Source organism: Bos grunniens, chromosome X (genome assembly GCF_055505025.1).
Source record: "Bos grunniens cultivar Pamir isolate PY7600 chromosome X, Bosgru_T2T1.0, whole genome shotgun sequence".
NCBI classification, from domain to species: Eukaryota; Metazoa; Chordata; class Mammalia; order Artiodactyla; family Bovidae; genus Bos; species Bos grunniens.
Window position 1 is genome coordinate 53,320,674 of NC_141194.1, and position 18,067 is coordinate 53,338,740.

Sequence of the window (18,067 nt, forward strand, 5' to 3'; positions counted from 1 at the left end):
CAACCCCAGGATCAAAGCCAGGTCTCCCGCACTGCAGGCAGATTCTTTACCATCTGAGCCACCAGGGACCTTGCTAATCTCCTCCTTCCTGAGTTGGTCTAGGAAGAGCCAACGAAGTGCCCCTTTTCACAAAATATTAGAATGACTTGGGGCCGTCTGAATGACCATTGAATTAGAACAAAAATGAAAATCATTCTTATTTTTTATAGGGACAATTAATAATCTCAGACAAAATACTCCAAAATGATAAGTTACAGTGTTATTTACCATAGCATTTTGAGTTCTTTTCAATAGGTCTTGGTCACTGCCATAATTCCATAAATATAACTTTGTGGCCTACATTTTAATTACAATGTTGTATACTGGAGGCTGCCTAAAGTAGCAAAGAATTAAGAATTTTTCCTCATTTCTGAAATTGTTCTTATTTTCTGTAAGTCATTTATTCACTTAAGGATTTGGAAATAAATTTTATTTTTTAAATAAATAAATGTGTAAGTATTCACTAAGCATCTCTGATGTATCCAGATATGTTCAAATAGAATAACTAGGATGTATACACATAAGCAGACACACACACACACATATAAACTGACACATAAACTGAATTATATTAGATACTTTGCTGGCAAAGGGGTTTTAATAAAACCTTTGTAATGAAGGAATTTATTGTAGCATTCATTATAACTATAAAAATTGAAAACAAAAACTACAGCCTAAGAATTATGTGAATCTAAGGAATCCAGACACATCCTGGGTCAGTCCTGTGGTTATTCTAGAGCCTGATCCAGGGAATCAGACTGCTCTCTGCCAAGGAAATAGAGAAAATTTTATCAAACCCACATTCCTACTCTAGAATCCAGGCGCTCTCATTAACTTTTCTTTGAGTCACAAACAACTAGAGGTAACACCCCAAGGCTCTGACGTTTTCAATCTCTGTGACCTTTAACAAGACATTCAATCACTCTGAGCCTATTTCTTCATCTGTCGTGTGGGGGGAACACCTGCCTTGCAGATTGGTTCTGAAAACTTCATGGAGTAATATACATAAATTATTTGACATGGTGGAGGAAGGGTGCCAATAAACAACATAATTCCCTCTTCTCTTTCTCTTACTGCATATTCTATCCCTTGGCTTCAGCTATGAGCTCAGATTCATTATTCCTTGAAGCTTATCTCATCTCAAATCACTGCTGCTTCAAGTTTCCTTGATCTGGCTACTCAGTTTCTAAAAACAGAAGAAAGACGTTTGTTAACCCAAAGGCAAAATTTCTGGTCACAGCTTCAGTTTAGAAGGCAATTTCCTGATTATATGGTTCCCCACAATTTACCACATCTCTTTCCAGTTAAAATCTATGAACATTTACTGTGGGCCCACCATAAGCTGAGTCTTGTGCCCTTCCTTATCTCCTACATTTCCTGCAGGTCAGCAACTCAGTGTCCCTATTCCCTCCCTCCATAGCAACCTCTAGATCTTCTAGACTCTATCTCCTCCCCTAGTCCTTTACACAAGCAAGATAATTTCTATCTCTCTCTCAGAACTCTGATTTGTATTCTCACTGCAAGAAACTAGATCACAAAGAGCCCTCCTCAGATGCTCACTTCTTTATACTTCTCAGGAAGGTATAGATAACAATTATTTTGTGTTCTCAGAAAGACTTTAAAATATCCATTTCTTCCTCTGTTCCAGCAGGCCTCAGTGCTGAATGTATCGACAGTGGGCCACAGGCTCTGGGGAGTGCCTGTGGGATGAGGAGCTCCTGAAAGTATAAACAGGAGATGACCTGAAAACCAAGGAAGCCTGGATCAGTGAGAAAAAAGGGAAAGAATTCCCTCCTCCACAGAAAATCTTCACTTGATGCCAGCCCCTGTATGCCAGCTGTTGTACTACTATTGTACTTTTCAAGGCACTGTACTATAAGATTAAAAATGTTTATTTTTTGTGTTTGTTTTTTATGTACATATTATTTGTGTGAAAAGTATTATAAACCCATTATAGTACAGTACTGTATAGCTGATTGTGTTAATTGAGTATTTAGGCTAACTTTGTTGGATTTGTGAACAAATTGGACTTATGAGTATGCTCTCAGAACAGAACTCATTCATCTGTAGGGGACTTAGTGTAATAAAGCTAGGGACAGTGCACTCCATGTAGGCCTTAGCATCTAAAAATCTTGAGTTAGACTTAAGATTCTCCCTTATCCTAGCTGTGTGACACTGGGCTATTGCCTAACTTCCCTGGCTCTTAATCTCAATTGTGGTCATGGGAAGAACATTTTTCTAGAAGAGCTATCATAACTATTGAAAGAGAGAAGGTATATAGTTAGTATAATGTACATACTAGCTTGGGCTTCCCAGGTGGCTCAGTGGTAAAGAATCCACCTGCCAATGCAGGAGATGCAGATTTGGTCCTTGGGTCAGGAAGATCTCCTGGAGAAGGAAATGGCAACCCACTCCAGTATTCTTGCCTGGAGAATCCCATGGGCAGAGAAACCTGGCAGGCTACACTCCATAGGGTCACAAAGAGTTGAACACGACTGAGCACGCATACACATGCATGCACATACTAGCTTACTATTACTTGTACTGAATCTTAATTTCACTTTAAAATATTTCATAACATTATTTTGTGTTCTTAATTTTTAATCTCAGAGTTATATTTCACTTTAAAAGATTTTTTTTATTTCAAAAATGAAAACATTTAGTAAAAGTACAGATTGCGCACAGATAAAGCAAAAACCACTAAGAGTGACACTTGAATGATTGAGATAAAAGAAAAGCTGAAGTAAATCATTACATGTACTATAAATATTAGCTTCAGTGTGGAATGCCAAAGATAATGGGCATTTCTTTGCTCTTAAAAACTCACAGCTGATTAAAAAGAATAATCTGCTTGATACCTATACTTAAGAGTAAACTACGTGGTGCCTACATCCATAAGAACTTCTGAACTGTGTCCTTTCTGGGTGAATGATTTTCTTATCAATGTTACTAAAAAAAAAAAAAAAAAAAAAAAACTAGTTCAAAATTTAGTGGAGCTTAACAGAACTTAGTGAACTGGATGCTAGATTTACAAAGACCAACTGAATTTTGCCCTTGCCCTCAAGGATCTCATAATCAAGTAGGGGAAACAAACACCTATAATCAATGAGTATTTATTGAGTGAATACAATGTCAGGAACTGTTCTATAATCAGTATCACACAGCTAGTTAGCTAGTGGTAGTGCTAAAGTCAGTTTTCAATTCTGGGTCTCTTCACTCCAACCTGCAGTATGTTTTCATTTCTAGCCTCCAAAAGATGTCCCATGGCTCTTTTGGTTCTACTTAAAATTTGTTGATGTCTCTAAAGAAACTTCCTGGCACCTCTCACAGGGGAACCCTGGAGATGAAAGATTGGGCCAGCTGTAAGTGGCTGAAGGCACCAAGCCAGGCCTTTCATTGCCCCTTTACAAAATAACAACTGTTCTCTTAGCATTGGACCCCACTGAGATGGCAGAAACAAAGAGGCAACTGGAGGTTTACAGCTCTTTATACTTGGTAAAATCCCTTCTACAGAAGGGCCCACTATTGTAGCTCTCAATTTCCAAGCTCTCCACTCATTCCTACTGTAAACAAAAAGAACAAAGAGTGTTGCTCGTCATCTCGTTATGCAGAGGGTTAAGTTGCAACCCACTGCAGTAGCCCACTGACAATGTACACTTAGGAGAATACAGGATGGGAAAAAAAGGATGAAATATTCTGTGCTTTGGATATATGGGCCCCACATAGTTAAGATGCATAAGTAAGGAAGAATTTCAATGATCCTAGATTCTTGCATCTTTTCATACATAGAAAAGCATTAGCTGCGTTAACTTGAAGTATGTTCTTTGTAATTAGAAGTCATTTTCTACCAAGATGTATGCTTGACTACAGGCATTTTCCAGCCAAAAAAAATTCATATATATCCCGGCTCCTCCCCTACTTCTTCAGAGCAGCTCCTCAGAGCTATCTGAGAAGCTGTCTCTGGGGCTATAGTCCTCAGTAGGGTCCCTGAATAAAACTCAACTCACAACTTCTACATTGTGCATTTTTCTTTAAGTTGACACTAATATAAAACACACTACTTATCTGTGTTTTGACTAAGAGTAACCTGGTTCTTTATGGAGAAGCTAAGCCTTGCTGTATGGCTGGAGTTTTACAGACATGAGTCCTTTTGGAAACAGGATGACTGTCTCATTGGGAAATTATACCTGCCACTACATATGAAATAATTCTTGCCATAATGAGTGGAAAAAGGATCACCTTTAGTGTCCACATATTTAGTGTAAGTCTCAGTTCCACCATTCACTATTTAGTTATTTACCCTCTCAGCAACACTGAGAAAACCCCATTGAGAAAAAAATATGTATATGCTATAAATATATGTATAATTATATATAATAAATGATATGTTAATTTGCATGGCACAGAGTAGATCGTCAAAAATGTTAAGATTTGTTAATCTGTTTATGTTTCTCCCCCGACTACTCTTAACATTTTGATGGAAGGATTTCTATATAATTCATATCTGCACCTCCACACCTAGCACAGCACCTAATATGTACTTCCTGTCAGTGTATTCTAGTTGATCAAATACAAAAAGGATCTCTTCCTCTGCAAGATAATGATTCCATTAGAAAATTCTTTTCAAAACTTGTATCCAACGCTTCTATGAAAACTAACTAACCCACCAAACAGAAAACTTTTAACTTGGTTATTTTTACTTGAGGCTTTGATTGGGATGTTGCTAGACGTGGGCCAGATTTGTCTCTTTCCAATGGCACCCCACTCCAGTACTCTTGCCTGGAAAATCCCATGGACAGAGGAGCCTGGTAGGCTGCAGTCCATGGGGTCGCTAAAAGTCGGACATGACTGAGCGACTTGACTTTCACTTTTCACTTTTATGCATTGGAGAAGGAAATGGCAACCCACCCCAGTGTTCTTGCCTGGAGAATCCCAGGGACGGGGGAGCCTGGTGGGCTGCCGTCTATGGGGTCGCACAGAGTCGGACACGACTGAAGCGACTTAGTAGCAGCAGCAGCAGTATTCTACACTAGGCTGGGTGATAAACACACCCAGTAGTTAAGGTATATAAAGGCAACTATGATGACAATATCATACCCCAAAATGTCACAGAATCCCTTGTGAAGGTGAAGATTTTATCAAAATGGCTGCATGGGGTGATGGCAAAACAGACTATCCTCAGAACTGAGTAATTCCATGAAGTTTTATGCATGCTGACGGAACTGAGGCTCCAACTGTTTAAACAGTTTGTCCAGCTATTTACACAGCTATTAACTGCTAGGAATGTAACTGGAATGCAGATCAGTATTATAAAACTCAAGATCATTCATTATATCCTGTGGAAGAACAAAAAACCAACATAGTCAACACCATCCAGGTATGTAGTGTTTTTAAGGAGGGGAGGGCCTTATTTAAGTTGCAAACCTCTATACACCACCAAAAATATCATAACAAAAAAACTACTCAATGAAATAACTCTTTAGATAAGTCATGGTGGTGGTGCAAGGAGCACAGGCTGGGGAGCCAGAAAAACTTGAAATCAAATTCCAACTACCTTCTAATCTTTGGTCTCCTTTTATATAATTAGCAATAATAGCAAAATGTTATGATAATTAATGATGAAGTGTTTAGCACAGGACCTGGCACATAGATTGTCCTCAATCAATGTTGGATGACTTAAATCCTTCCCTTTCCTTCTACCTAGCCAATGTTAAGCATTGAACCCCTTGACCACAGATTTAATTTCTACAACAAAGGCAAGTTTTGTGGTCATTTTTGTCTCTCTCCTTTGTGGTGAAGTTAAAAGATGGGACTTAAAGTTCAAAGCAGTTGGCAAAAATACTTAAGCAACATTATCAAATTATTTAATAATTACTGCAAATCCAGACATTGGAATGCCAAGGTTTTAAAAATGATTTTACTCTTCTTAAATTATGCATTCTTTCAATACTCTTCTAATAGGCGAATATTAATATGGCTATGTTGAGTTTTACAAATAAAATACCATTGACATTTTGATTCGGATTATTGTGAAATTTATAACCCTTGTGCTCTGGAAATAAGGTTTTGTCTACCATTATTATTAGATCACCCACCTATCCTGTAACTCCCCTCCTGTGTTAGCAAGTCTTTCTCTTCCTTTCCCTTCCCTTTTTAAAATTAACTTTTATTGGAGTAGAGTTTCTTTACAATGTTGTGTTAGTTTCTTCCCCTTGCCTTTGGCACAGACATTTGTAAAGATTGGAAGGGCATAATGGGTTGTGAAAGTGTTGAATTTTTATATTATAACGAATTATACAAAAGGACACATAGATGAGACATGGGAACCCTGCCTGATGACTATGAGGGATCCTTGGCTAGAACCTGAGATTATAATCTGTGATTCTTTTCCTATCACCCCAGTCACCACCTCCATCATCCTTAGCTCTGCAAAACTGATAAACTGTCTCTCCGTTTATCATTCAAACCTTGTTTCAAAACTCTCAGTTTTATCACTTCTCTTTAACTACTGTGAATGCCATCATTTTCTATTATGTTTTGTATGTGGTTCTTGCTGATACACATAAAAGTTATTGATAGTTTAAATAGTTGCTGTTTATTCTAGCCTTTTATAGAATACATATGTACCAAGGCATTTTGTGTTGTTTTTAATGTGTTTTCCAATAACACACTCTTATCATCCTTGAGCAATGATTATTTTTTCTCTATCCTGAAAGTTATAAGTTTCATTTCTTTTTAATATCTTTTCATGGTGGAGAGAATTTCTAAAGCAATATTAGGTAGTGGAGATAATGAGCATATTTGTCTTGGTCCTAATTTTAATGGAATTTCCTCCAGTGGTGGTTATAAAATCATTTTGTGTCTTTTTACAGAAAAAAAAAAAACTCACCTCAATGTAGCCTTCTACAAATATACTTTTAAAGTACACAGTGTTTTTTTTTTTTTTTAATGCGAATAGGTGCTGAATTATTTTTGATTGCCTTTGGAAAATCTATTGTGTCCTTAAAATAATTTAAATCTGTATAATACAGTCTTCAAATCTAGTTGCACAATAAATATTTGTTTGTTCAAATCATCTTTTATTCTTACTCCATTTAATATTTGTTTTCATGTACAACCCACATCTCTTTAACATTATTCTTAGATATTTTATTTTTATTGCTAGTGTCACTAAGTCATTATTTATGGTATATTGGGAAATAGCAATCTGGGAGTCGTGTGTACAGATGATTTGCCAAGCACTGTGACTAAGAGATTTATTTCTCCATTAACTCTCGTTTTCCTCAGTATACCATCAAATTGCTTATAAATAATGAATTACTTAACCAGTGTTATGCTGGTTAGTACATATTTTAATTTTGTGGGGAAACCTATATGGACTGTTTATGCTTCCCCCCCCCAAATCTCCACTGCTTATGTTTTGCTTTAAAAATTAATATGTTTTAATAAAAAATGAACTAAAATATCCAAGACAAAAACTATATATTGCATATTTGCTTAAAATGTAAAATATAAAAATATTCAACCATTATAAATAAACAGAAAAAATGATTGAATGGGAATATATGAAGATGTTATGAATGATTGCTTTGCTTTTTCCTCATTTCTAAATATATTAATGACTTTCTATTCTTATAACTAAAAAATACTACTAAAATAATATTACTAAAGTTAGTCAAACAAATAAAAATTATCTTTTGCCACTCATTAATCTGGCAGACTGAAACAGAAAAAAGCTAACATATAATGTTTTGGACTACATATATCAATCATTCTAACAGACTTTACTTCCAGTGATCTTTATTGGATCAAGCTCCAGTCAGTGAAATTTCAAGCTTTTACTAGCTGTATGTGATAAGCAGCAAATGAAGCCTAGAACATGAACAGGAATGTGACAAAGTCTTCATTTCTATTTGTTTACCTCCATCCCTCAAAATGGACTTCAGCTGTGATAGTTTTTCTCAGAACTCTCAGTATATCACTTGAAATGTGTGATGAAGAAAACACAAATCTGGAAGAGCATATATGGATTCAAATATGTACTTACCCATTTCTTAACCTTGGAGCAGTGCCTTGCTGAGCCTCATTTTCTTCTTCTTCATCTGTAAAATGGGGCCAATAATAATTATTAGAGAAACAATGTAATCAGGACCTAGGGAGCATACTTGTTTATCAATACTACCCTTGACTATTCTTGAATTGAAGGAAAATATCGAGTAACACAAAACATCCATTTTTGGCAAGGACATCATTTTCATACTTACAAATGAACAAGAGAGTAACTGGAAATTCACACATAAAGGACAAACACATGCATTATCATGATCTCTCATAGAAATACCATACATAAAATCATCATTTTTTTTTTTTGCCTCACTGATCCATTTCATACTGGGAATGGAAGGAAAGACAACTAAGAATGATACCTTCCCTCTAGAGAGTTAAAAGATGGAAGAAGTAAGCATACAGAGCACAAGTGGAGGGAATTGTCTTAGGTGGGAGAAAGGAAATCTCTTCTACTGTACTTGAATTCCTTTCAAGTACAAGGATGGATGTTGTAATCTATTTCAAAATGGAATTCTTTACCCCACCCTCTTCCAGAAAGGGTTACATCCCTTTCCAACACGACTTTGAAGCTCCTCACATCAAGAGGTGTAGTCTTTTTCTCCGTACTTGAATCGGGGCTGGTCTTGTAGCTTGGTTTGACTAATAAAGTGCTGAGTAAATGGTATTGTGCCAATTCTGAGTATTGTTGTTCAGTCACTCAGTCGTGTCCAACTCTTTGCAACCCCATGGACTACAGCATTCCAGGCCTCCTATCCTTCACCATCTCCCAAAGCCTGCTCATACTCCTGTCCATTGAGCTGGTGATGTCATGCAACCATCTCATCCTCTGTTGTCCCCTTCTCCTCTTGCTTTCAATCTTTTCCAGCATCAGGGTCTTTTCTAATGAGTCAGCTCTTCACATCAGGTGGCCAAAGTATTGGAGCTTCAGCTTCAGCATCAGTCCTTCCAATGAATATTCAGGGTTGATTTCCTTTAGGGTTGACTGCTTTGATCTCCTTGCAATCCAAGGGACTCTCAAGAGTCTTCGCCAACACCACAGTTCAAAAGCATCAATTCTTTGGTGCACAGCTTTCTTTAGGGTCCAACTGTCACATCCATACATGACTACTAGAAAATCCATAGCTTTGACTATATGGACCTTTCTCAGCAAAGTACTGTCTCTGCTTTTTAATATGCTATCTAGGTTGGTCATAGCTTTTCTTCCAAGGAGCAAGTGTTGTTTAATTTCATGACTGCAGTCACCATCTGCAGTGATTTCTGGAGCCCAAGAAAATAAAGTCTGTCACTGTTTCCATTGTTTCCCCATCTATCTGCCATGAGGTGATGGGACCAGATGCCATGATCTTCATTTTTTGAATATTAAGTTTTATGCCAACTTTTTAACTCTCTTCTTTCACTTTCATCAAGAGGCTCTTTAGTTCCTCTTTCACTTTCATCAAGAGTCTCTTTAGTTCCTCTTCACTTTCTGCCATAAGGGTGATGTCATCTGCATATCTGAGGTTATTGATATTTCTCCCAGCAATCTTAATTCCAGCTTGTGCTTCATCCAGCCCAGCATTTTGCATGATGTACTCTGGATATAAGTTAAATAAGCAGGGTGACAATATACAGACTTGATGTACTTTTTTCCCAAGTTTGAACTAGTCCATTGTTCCATGTCTAGTTCTCACTGTTGCTTCTTGACCTGCATAAAGGTTTCACAGGAGGCAGGTATGGTGGTCTCGTATTCCCATCTCTGTAAGAAGTGGAGGTGATACAAGATGGTGGAATAGAAGGATGTGCGCTCATGTTCTCTGGCAAGGACACCAAAATCTCAACTAGCTGCTGAACAACCATCAATAGGAAAATGTTGGATCCCACCAAAAACAGATATCCCATGTCTAAAGGCAAAGGAGAAGCTCCAACAAGATGGTAGGAGGGGCACAATTGCATTTAGAATCAAACCTCATACCTGCCAGAGATGCTTGGAGGGTGCAAATAAAACCTCATGCACACCAGGACCCAGGGAAAGGAGCAGTGACCCCCACAAGAGTCCGAGCTAGACCTGCCTTTGAGTGTGTGAATGTCTCCTGTGGAGGCATGGGTCAGCAATTCTTGTGTACTTCAGCTTTCACTCTTGGAGCCCTGCTCAGTTTCCACGTGAATGATCCTGGGCCAGTTGATTGAAGGATGAGAGACCACAAGTAGCAGAAATAGACAACTCATGGCATCTGGAGCCATCTTAAAAAATCCATTCCCTGGTTTATCTGACAGTTCACCACAGGAATATGAATGGGTCCAATGGAGACTAGATTATTTGAGCTAAGCCTTAATTGCTCAACCAGAGTAAGAAGAGCTAAATAAATGGGTGTCATTTTAAGCCACTAAGTATAGGGGTTATTTATTATACAGCAATAACCAACTGATAGAAGAGTGAATGTGGCAAAGTTTTTAGGTTTGGTTATGAGAAAATGAAAAGAATTCTACCTGATAGAGTGAAAACTCTGGTTATGATAGCTGGAAGGTTTGGCTAATTCTCTCTGTGAAATTCAAGTATAAAGCTGGAAAAAGTTGTCAAAAGCAGCATAGTAAGTGCCAGACAATTAGCTTTGCTGATCATAATGTAAGTGCCTGACATTAAGCTTTTGATTGCTACAGCATCTATTTCCAACATCCATCTCCAACAAGCACATTGCCCAACACACAACTAGAGAAGGAGCCAGGCTGCCCCACCCATTTTAGAAAGCCCTGGTTGACCTAGATTACTGACCATTTGAGTGATCCTGCTTCCCTTCCCACACTTTAATTCCTGTTCTCCTAAGTTCACCCATAAAGAGCGAACATACAAAACCCTAGATGCCTCAAACTCAACCCCAAATAAAGGCACAACTTCAGGTTCAGGCTTTCTCTCTCTCTGTCTCTCCCAATGACCTCCCTGTGAGGCCCTGGGTATGCCATGTACTCTCCAGGACTTGTAAATAATAAACCTTGTATTTTTCAAAGTTCCTTGATGGTTGTTGCTGAGGTGTCATGTTATCACATCATATCATTAATAATAAAAATCATAAGGGTCAGTTCAGCCACAACATTAGCTATGGTTGGGGAAATTTCTTTGGGGGTGTCCCACAATTATCAGAGGTCCAGATGACTGCCTCTAGGCATTTGTACCCAAGAACATCACTATTGATAGGCTGAAATCAATACAAAACAAGCAACCATTTTATGTCTATGAAAGTCCAATGAAGCCAAAGAACTTACTGAAGCACAGCCAGCCTTGCAAAACTACTAGAGATGTGTGCAGGAATAAGAGTCTGTGGCCTTGCATGAGGCTGTTCCCATCAAGCACCCCCTTCATTCCCCTTCAGCTATGAAGGTGAGAAGAATAGTTTTACCAAACTATGGGCTGGCCCCCAAAATTAGCAGCTTAACTCTGAGAGGAAGTAAATTCCATTTGGGTCAGATAGTGAAAGACTGTTAGCTAATACTTATAAACTCATTAGGAAACAAATGGTAAAATCTGTTCATTTGGTAGCCCACGTTTGAGGTTCCAGTGGGACAAGCAGTGAACCATGCAAGAATTTGATGGGGAGAGTTTAAAAATGAAAGCACCATACTAGAGTTCTACATATCTCTGACTGACTGGGAAAATATGCATACTTATGAAAGAGATCCAAGAGAAGCAAAGAAAAAGTAAAACTAAAAGTAGACGAGAACTGACTGAAATGTTGATTGTGCTTCCCAGATCAGCTGAGGGTGGGAGCCTTACAGGCTCAAGATATTTGAGAACAACCTCTTCCCAAATCATTGCCCGATCACTAAGCTATGTAGACACAAGGAAAAATAGGAAGTCAGAATAAAAAATTAAAATAAAAAAAATGAACAGAAATCTCATTGGCTGCTTACCATGGAGTAAGAAATTACAATGCTAAAGTTAGGTAACTCTCTAGAAAAAAAAAGAAAAAAACAAACTCATAAAGTTAAAACCAAATCCAGAATTGCTACAATATATTATCTAAAATATCCAGTTTACAACCCAAGCTTTTTTTCTCTTCATACTTAAGGACTCATCTGATACCTTATTATAATATTAACAAATGCAATTTATAAATTTATTTATGAATTGAAGGTTAATTGCTTTACAGAATTTTGTTGTTTTCTGTCAAACCTCAGCATGAATCAGCCATAGGTATGCATATATCCCCTCCCTCTTGAATCTTCCTCCTATCCACCTCCCCATCTCACCCTTCTAGGTTGATACAGAGCCCCCCTTTTTGAATTTCCTGAGACATACAGCAAATTCCCCTTGGCTGTCTATTTTACATATGGTAATGTAAGTTTCCATGTTATTCTCTCCATATACCTCACCCTTTCCCCACCTCTCCCCATGCCGATAAGTCTGTTCTCTATGTGTTTTTTTCCACTGCTGCCCTGCAAATAAATTCTTCAGTACCATCTTTCTGAATTCCAGATATATGTGTTAGTATATGATACTCATCTTTCTTTTTCTGACTTACTTTACTTTGTACAATAAGCTCTAGTTTCATCCACCTCATTAGAACTGACTCAAATGCATTCCTTTTTATGGCCAAGTAATATTCCATTGTGGATATGTACCACAACTTCTTTATCCATTCATCTGTCAATTGACATCTAGGTTGCTTCCAAGTTCTACCCAGTGTAAACAGTGCTGCAATGAACAATGGGATACATGTGTTTTCTTTCAACTTTGGTTTCCTCAGGCTATGTACCTAGGAGTGGGATTGCTGAGTCATATGGTGGTTTTATTCCTAGCCTTTTGAGGAATCTCCATACAGTCTTCCATAATGGTTGCATTGGTTTACATTCCCACCAACAGTGAAAGAGGGTTTCCTTTTCTTCATACCCTCTCTAGCATTTATTATGTAGACTTGATGATGGCCATTCTTACTTTGTGAGGTGATATCTCATTGTAGTTTTGATTTGCATTTCTCTAAAAATGAGCAATTTTGAGAGTCTTTTCATGTGTTTCTTAGCAATGTTTTCTTTGGAGAAATGTCTGTTTAGGTCTTTTCCCCACATTTTTATTGGGTTATTTCTTTTTTCTGGTATTGGCTTCTATGAGCTGCTTGTATATTTTGGAAATTAATCCTTTGTCAGTTGTTTCATTTGCTATTTTCTCCCATTCTAAGGGTTGTCTTTTCACCATGCTTATACTTTCCTTTGCTGTGCAAAAGCTTTTAGGTTTAATAAGGTCCCACTTGTTTACTTTAGTTTTTATTTCCATTATTCTAGGAGGTGGGTCATAGAGGATCTTGCTTTGATTTATGTCATCAAGTGTTCTGCCTATGTGTTCTAAGAGTTTTATAGTTTCTGGTCTTACATTTAGGGCTTTAATCCATTTTGAGTTTATCTTTGTGTATGGTATTAGGAAGTGTTCTAATTTCATTCTTTTACATGTAGCTGTCCAGCTTTCCCAGCACGATTTATTGAAGAGGCTGTCTTTGCCCCATTGTATATTCTTGCCTCCTTTGTCAAAAATAAGGTACCCATAGGTGCATGGGTTTATTTCTGGGCTTTCTATCTCGTTCCATTGGTCTATATTTCGGTTTCTGTGACAGTACCATACTGTCTTGATGACCGTAGCTTTGTAGTATAATGTGAAGTCAGGAAATTCCTGAAGTTAATTCCTTCAGCTCCATTCTTCTTTCTCAAGACTGCTTTGGCTATTTGGAGTCTTTTCTGTTTCCATATGAATTGTGAAATTCTTTGTTCTACTTCTGTGAAAAAAACCATTGGTAATTTGATAGGGATCACATTGAATCTGTAGATTGCGTTTGGTAGTATAGTCATTTTCAGAATATTGATTCTTCCTACTCAGGAACATGGACTATCTCTCCACTGTTTATATCATCTTTGATTTCTTTCTTATAGTTTTCTGTATACAGCTCTTTTGTCTCGTTAGGTAAGTTTACTCCAAGATATTTTATCCTTTTTTGTTCCAATGGTGAATGGGATTGATTCTTAATTTCTCTTTCTGATTTTCCATTGTTAGTATATAAGAATCCAAGTGATCTCTGTATATTGATTTTGTATCCTGCAACTTTGCTAAACTCACTGATTAGCTCTAGTAAATTTCTGATACTGTCTTAAGGGTTTTCTTTTCATTTTTTGGATTTGAGCTAATATATAATTTTTAATTTATATTTTACTTGGAGGCTAATTACTTTACAACATTGTAGTGGTTTTGCCATACTTTGACATGAATCATCCATGGGTGTACATGTGTTCCCCATCCTGAACCCCTCTCCCACCTCCCTCCCTATCCCATCCCTCTGGGTCATCCCAGTGCACCAGCTCTGAGCACCCTGTCTCATGCATCGAACCTAGACTGGTGATCTCTTTCACATATGATAATATACATGTTTCAATGTTATTCTCTCAAATCATCCCACCTTGCCTTCTCCCACAGAGTCAAAAAGACTGTTCTATACATCTGTGTCTCTTTTGCTGTCTTGCATATAGGGTTATCATTACCATCTTTCTAAGTTCCATATATATGCATCAATATACTGTATTGGTATTTTTCTTTCTGGCTTACTTCACTCTGTATAATAGGCTCCAGTTTCATCCACCTCATTAGAACTGATTCAAATGTATTCTTTTTAATGGCTGAGTAATATTCCATTGTGTATATGTACCACAGCTTTATTATCCATTCATTGTTGATGGACATCTAGGTTGCTTCCATGTCCTGGCTATTATAAACAGTGCTGCGATGAACATTGGGGTACACATGTCTCTTTCAATTCTGGTTTCCTCAGTGTGTATGCCCAGCAGTGGGATTACTGGGTCATATGGCAGTTCTATTTCCAGTTTTTAAAGGAATCTCTACACTGTTCTCCATAGTGGCTGTACTAGTTTGCATTCCCACCAACAGTTAAGAGGATTCCCTTTTCTCCACACCCTCTCCAGCTTGTAGACTTTAGGATAGCAGCCATTCTGACTGGTGTGAGATGGTACCTCATTGTGGTTTTGATTTTCATTACTCTGATAATGAGTGATGTTGAGCATCTTTTCATGTGTTTGTTAGCCATCTATATGTTTTCTTTGAAGAAATGTCTGTTTAAATCTTTGGTCCATTTTTTGATTGGGTCGTTTATTTTTCTGAAATTGAGCTGCATGAGCTGCTTGTATATTTTTGAGATTAATTGCTTGTCAACTGCTTTGTTTGCTACACCTGTGTCAGAAAATAGCTCATAATGTTCCTATGAGGATTAAGTTAGGCTAAGAGATTTTTAGCTGTTTCTCCTTGGTGTTTTCTCCTGGTCATTTTTATACTATCCTGAGCAGATTTAGTTTTCAAATTTATGGGCAAGCAAAGTCAAGGAAATGTAGCTAGTATCTGTGCAGTAAGGAGATGACATTATTAAAAGCATATTCATTCTCAAAAACAATAATAAAATAAAGACCCAGTTTTGAAAATAGTAGCACTGGTAGATATTAATATGACTATATAAAAATCATTTTAAATATCAATGGTCTAAATATACCAATAAAAGGACAGGCAATAAAAAAGAATACCCAACTATATACTGTCTACAAGAAACCCACTTTAAATATAGAGACACAGAGGTTAAAAGTAAAGTGGTAGGGAGAACTTCCAAGATGGTGGAGGAAAAAGATGGGGAGACCACCTCTCTCCACACAAATATATCAAAAATTTATGTGCATATGGAACAACTCCTACAGAACAACTTCTGAATGTTGGCAGAAGACCTCAGACTTCCAAAAGGCAAACAAATCTCCTTAGAACAAGGTAGGGGAAAAGACAAAGATAAAAAAGAGGTAAAGGATTTCAGGACAGGGACCTGTGCCCTGGGGAGGGAGTCCTGAAGGAGGAAAACTTTCTACACACTCAGAAACCCCTCACATGTGGAATCATTGAGGAGCTTTGGAACCTCAGAGGTGAATGCAGCAACAGATGCTTGGAAGGCAAAACGGAAAGAATTTACCAGAGAGATCATTGCTGAACAGCACTTCCCAGACGAGAAGCGAACAGTACTCCTGCACCCACCAAGGAGAGTGGGGGATGGGTACTGAGGCTCAGGTTCCGTGGGTCAGACCCCAAGGAGAAGACAGGGGTTGACTGCCCTGAAGATATTCTGAGCGGGCTAGTACGACACAGCTGAGGGAGTCTAGGGTAAAGCCTGGGCCTGCCAGAAAGACAAGAGATTCTTGTCGCCAGGACACTCTAACTCCATGTACTCACAGACAGTGGCTGTGCTGCCCAGTGGGTGGCCATCAAAGTTGGCAGACATGGCATGTCTAAAGTTTATGATACCAGAGAGGGGAACATAAGCCACTGCCAAAACCAGGGAGAGGGCCTAAAGCAGCAACAAAATGCTGCTGCTACGGTCCCAACCCCAGAGGTGGCAGTTGCCACCAAGCTGTGAGCAGGCACAGATTACTGCCCACACCTTCCTGGGAGTCTAAGTAGCTTGATTTTCCCTAGGAATATACAACGCGAGCCCAAATCCTATGGGAGAACACATAAACTGCCTCAGACTGTAACAACATCCTTCTGGTCTCCACAGCCTCAGGCACTCCTTAGTACATCTCAGTTGTGGCTTCCAAACACCCCCCTCTCCCCAGCCCAACTGAGAAAGTGAGCCCTAATAAGCCTTGGCCTTTGCCTCCTCTTGTTTGGGTAGAGAACAAACACTGGAGGGCAGCCTACAAAGGCAGACCCAAAACCAAGTGGAGCACTAGGGACTGTGTGACCAAAGAAGAGGAAGAGAATTAGCTCCTACAGCCTACAATCCTCCCATAATCCTACAGTGCAGATTATATCACTGCAATTAGCTGAGACTGTGGACTTTAGGGGCGATTGTGCACCTTGGAAGCGAGTACAAGCTGGACTAAGGAAAGATCTGAGTTTGCACTGACCCCACAGTACCCACAGCAGGTCCAGAGACCTTCCTAGAAATGTTGGAGGTCTTCCTGAGTAGGCAGATTGTCTGGAGCACATTTTGGGAAGAGAACAACGGAGGAATTATGAGGAAATCACCTTTACTATCATTCTCTATATATTTTTTCTTTTTATTCTTTTTCATATTGTTCTAACATTGCTCTTTCTTATTCCTTTAATTTTTATTTTTATATTTTTTGTTTTTATTTTTTATTTATTCATTTTATTTTTTTAATTTATTTTATTTTTTATTTTTAAACTTCACAATATTGTATTGGTTTTGCCATATATCGAAATGGATCTGCCACAGGTATACATGTGTTCCCCATCCTGAACCCTCCTCCCTCCTCCCTCCTCATACCATCCCTCTGGGTCGTCCCAGTGCACCAGCCCCAAGCATCCAGTATCATGCATCGAACCTGGACTGGCGACTCGTTTCATATATGATATTATGCATGTTTCAATGCCATTCTCCCAAATCATCCCACCCTCTCCCTCTCCCACAGAGTCCAAAAGACTGTTCTATACATCAGTGTCTCTTTTGCTGTCTCGTATACAGGGTTATTGTTACCATCTTTCTAAAATCCATATATATGCGTTAGTATAAATTTATTTATTTTAATTGGAGGCTAATTACTTTACAATATTGTATTCATTTTGCCATACACTGACATGAATCTGCCACGGGTGTACATGTGTTCCCCATCCTGAACCCACCTCCCACGTCCCTCCCCATACCATCTCTCTGGGTCATTTCCAGTGCACCAGCCCCGAGCATCCTGTATCATGCATCGAACCTGGATTGGCAATTTGTTTCACATATGATATTATACATGTTTCAATGCCATTCTCCCAAATCATCCCACCTCGCCCTCACCCAAAGACTCCAAAAGACTGTTCTATACATCTGTGTCTCTTTTGCTGTCTCACATACAGGGTTATCAGATCAGATCAGATCAAATCAGTCGCACAGTCGTGTCCGACTTTTTGCGACCCCATGAACCACAGCACGCCAGGCCTCCCTGTCCATAATCA

The 18,067-nt window shown here is 38.4% G+C and overlaps 1 long non-coding RNA gene across 1 annotated transcript in view; it reads right to left on the reverse strand.

Annotated features, from left to right (window-relative positions):
* Positions 1-623: 623 nt before the first annotated feature.
* LOC147340372 (uncharacterized) overlaps positions 624-18,067 on the reverse strand; it is a 48,507-nt gene continuing 31,063 nt past the window's right edge. Inside the window, exons 3-4 of the long non-coding RNA XR_015159385.1 lie at positions 8,087-8,141; positions 624-1,781 (exon numbers count right to left, since the gene is read on the reverse strand). This is a non-coding gene — a long non-coding RNA (uncharacterized LOC147340372). The remainder of the gene's footprint in view (positions 1,782-8,086; positions 8,142-18,067) is intronic.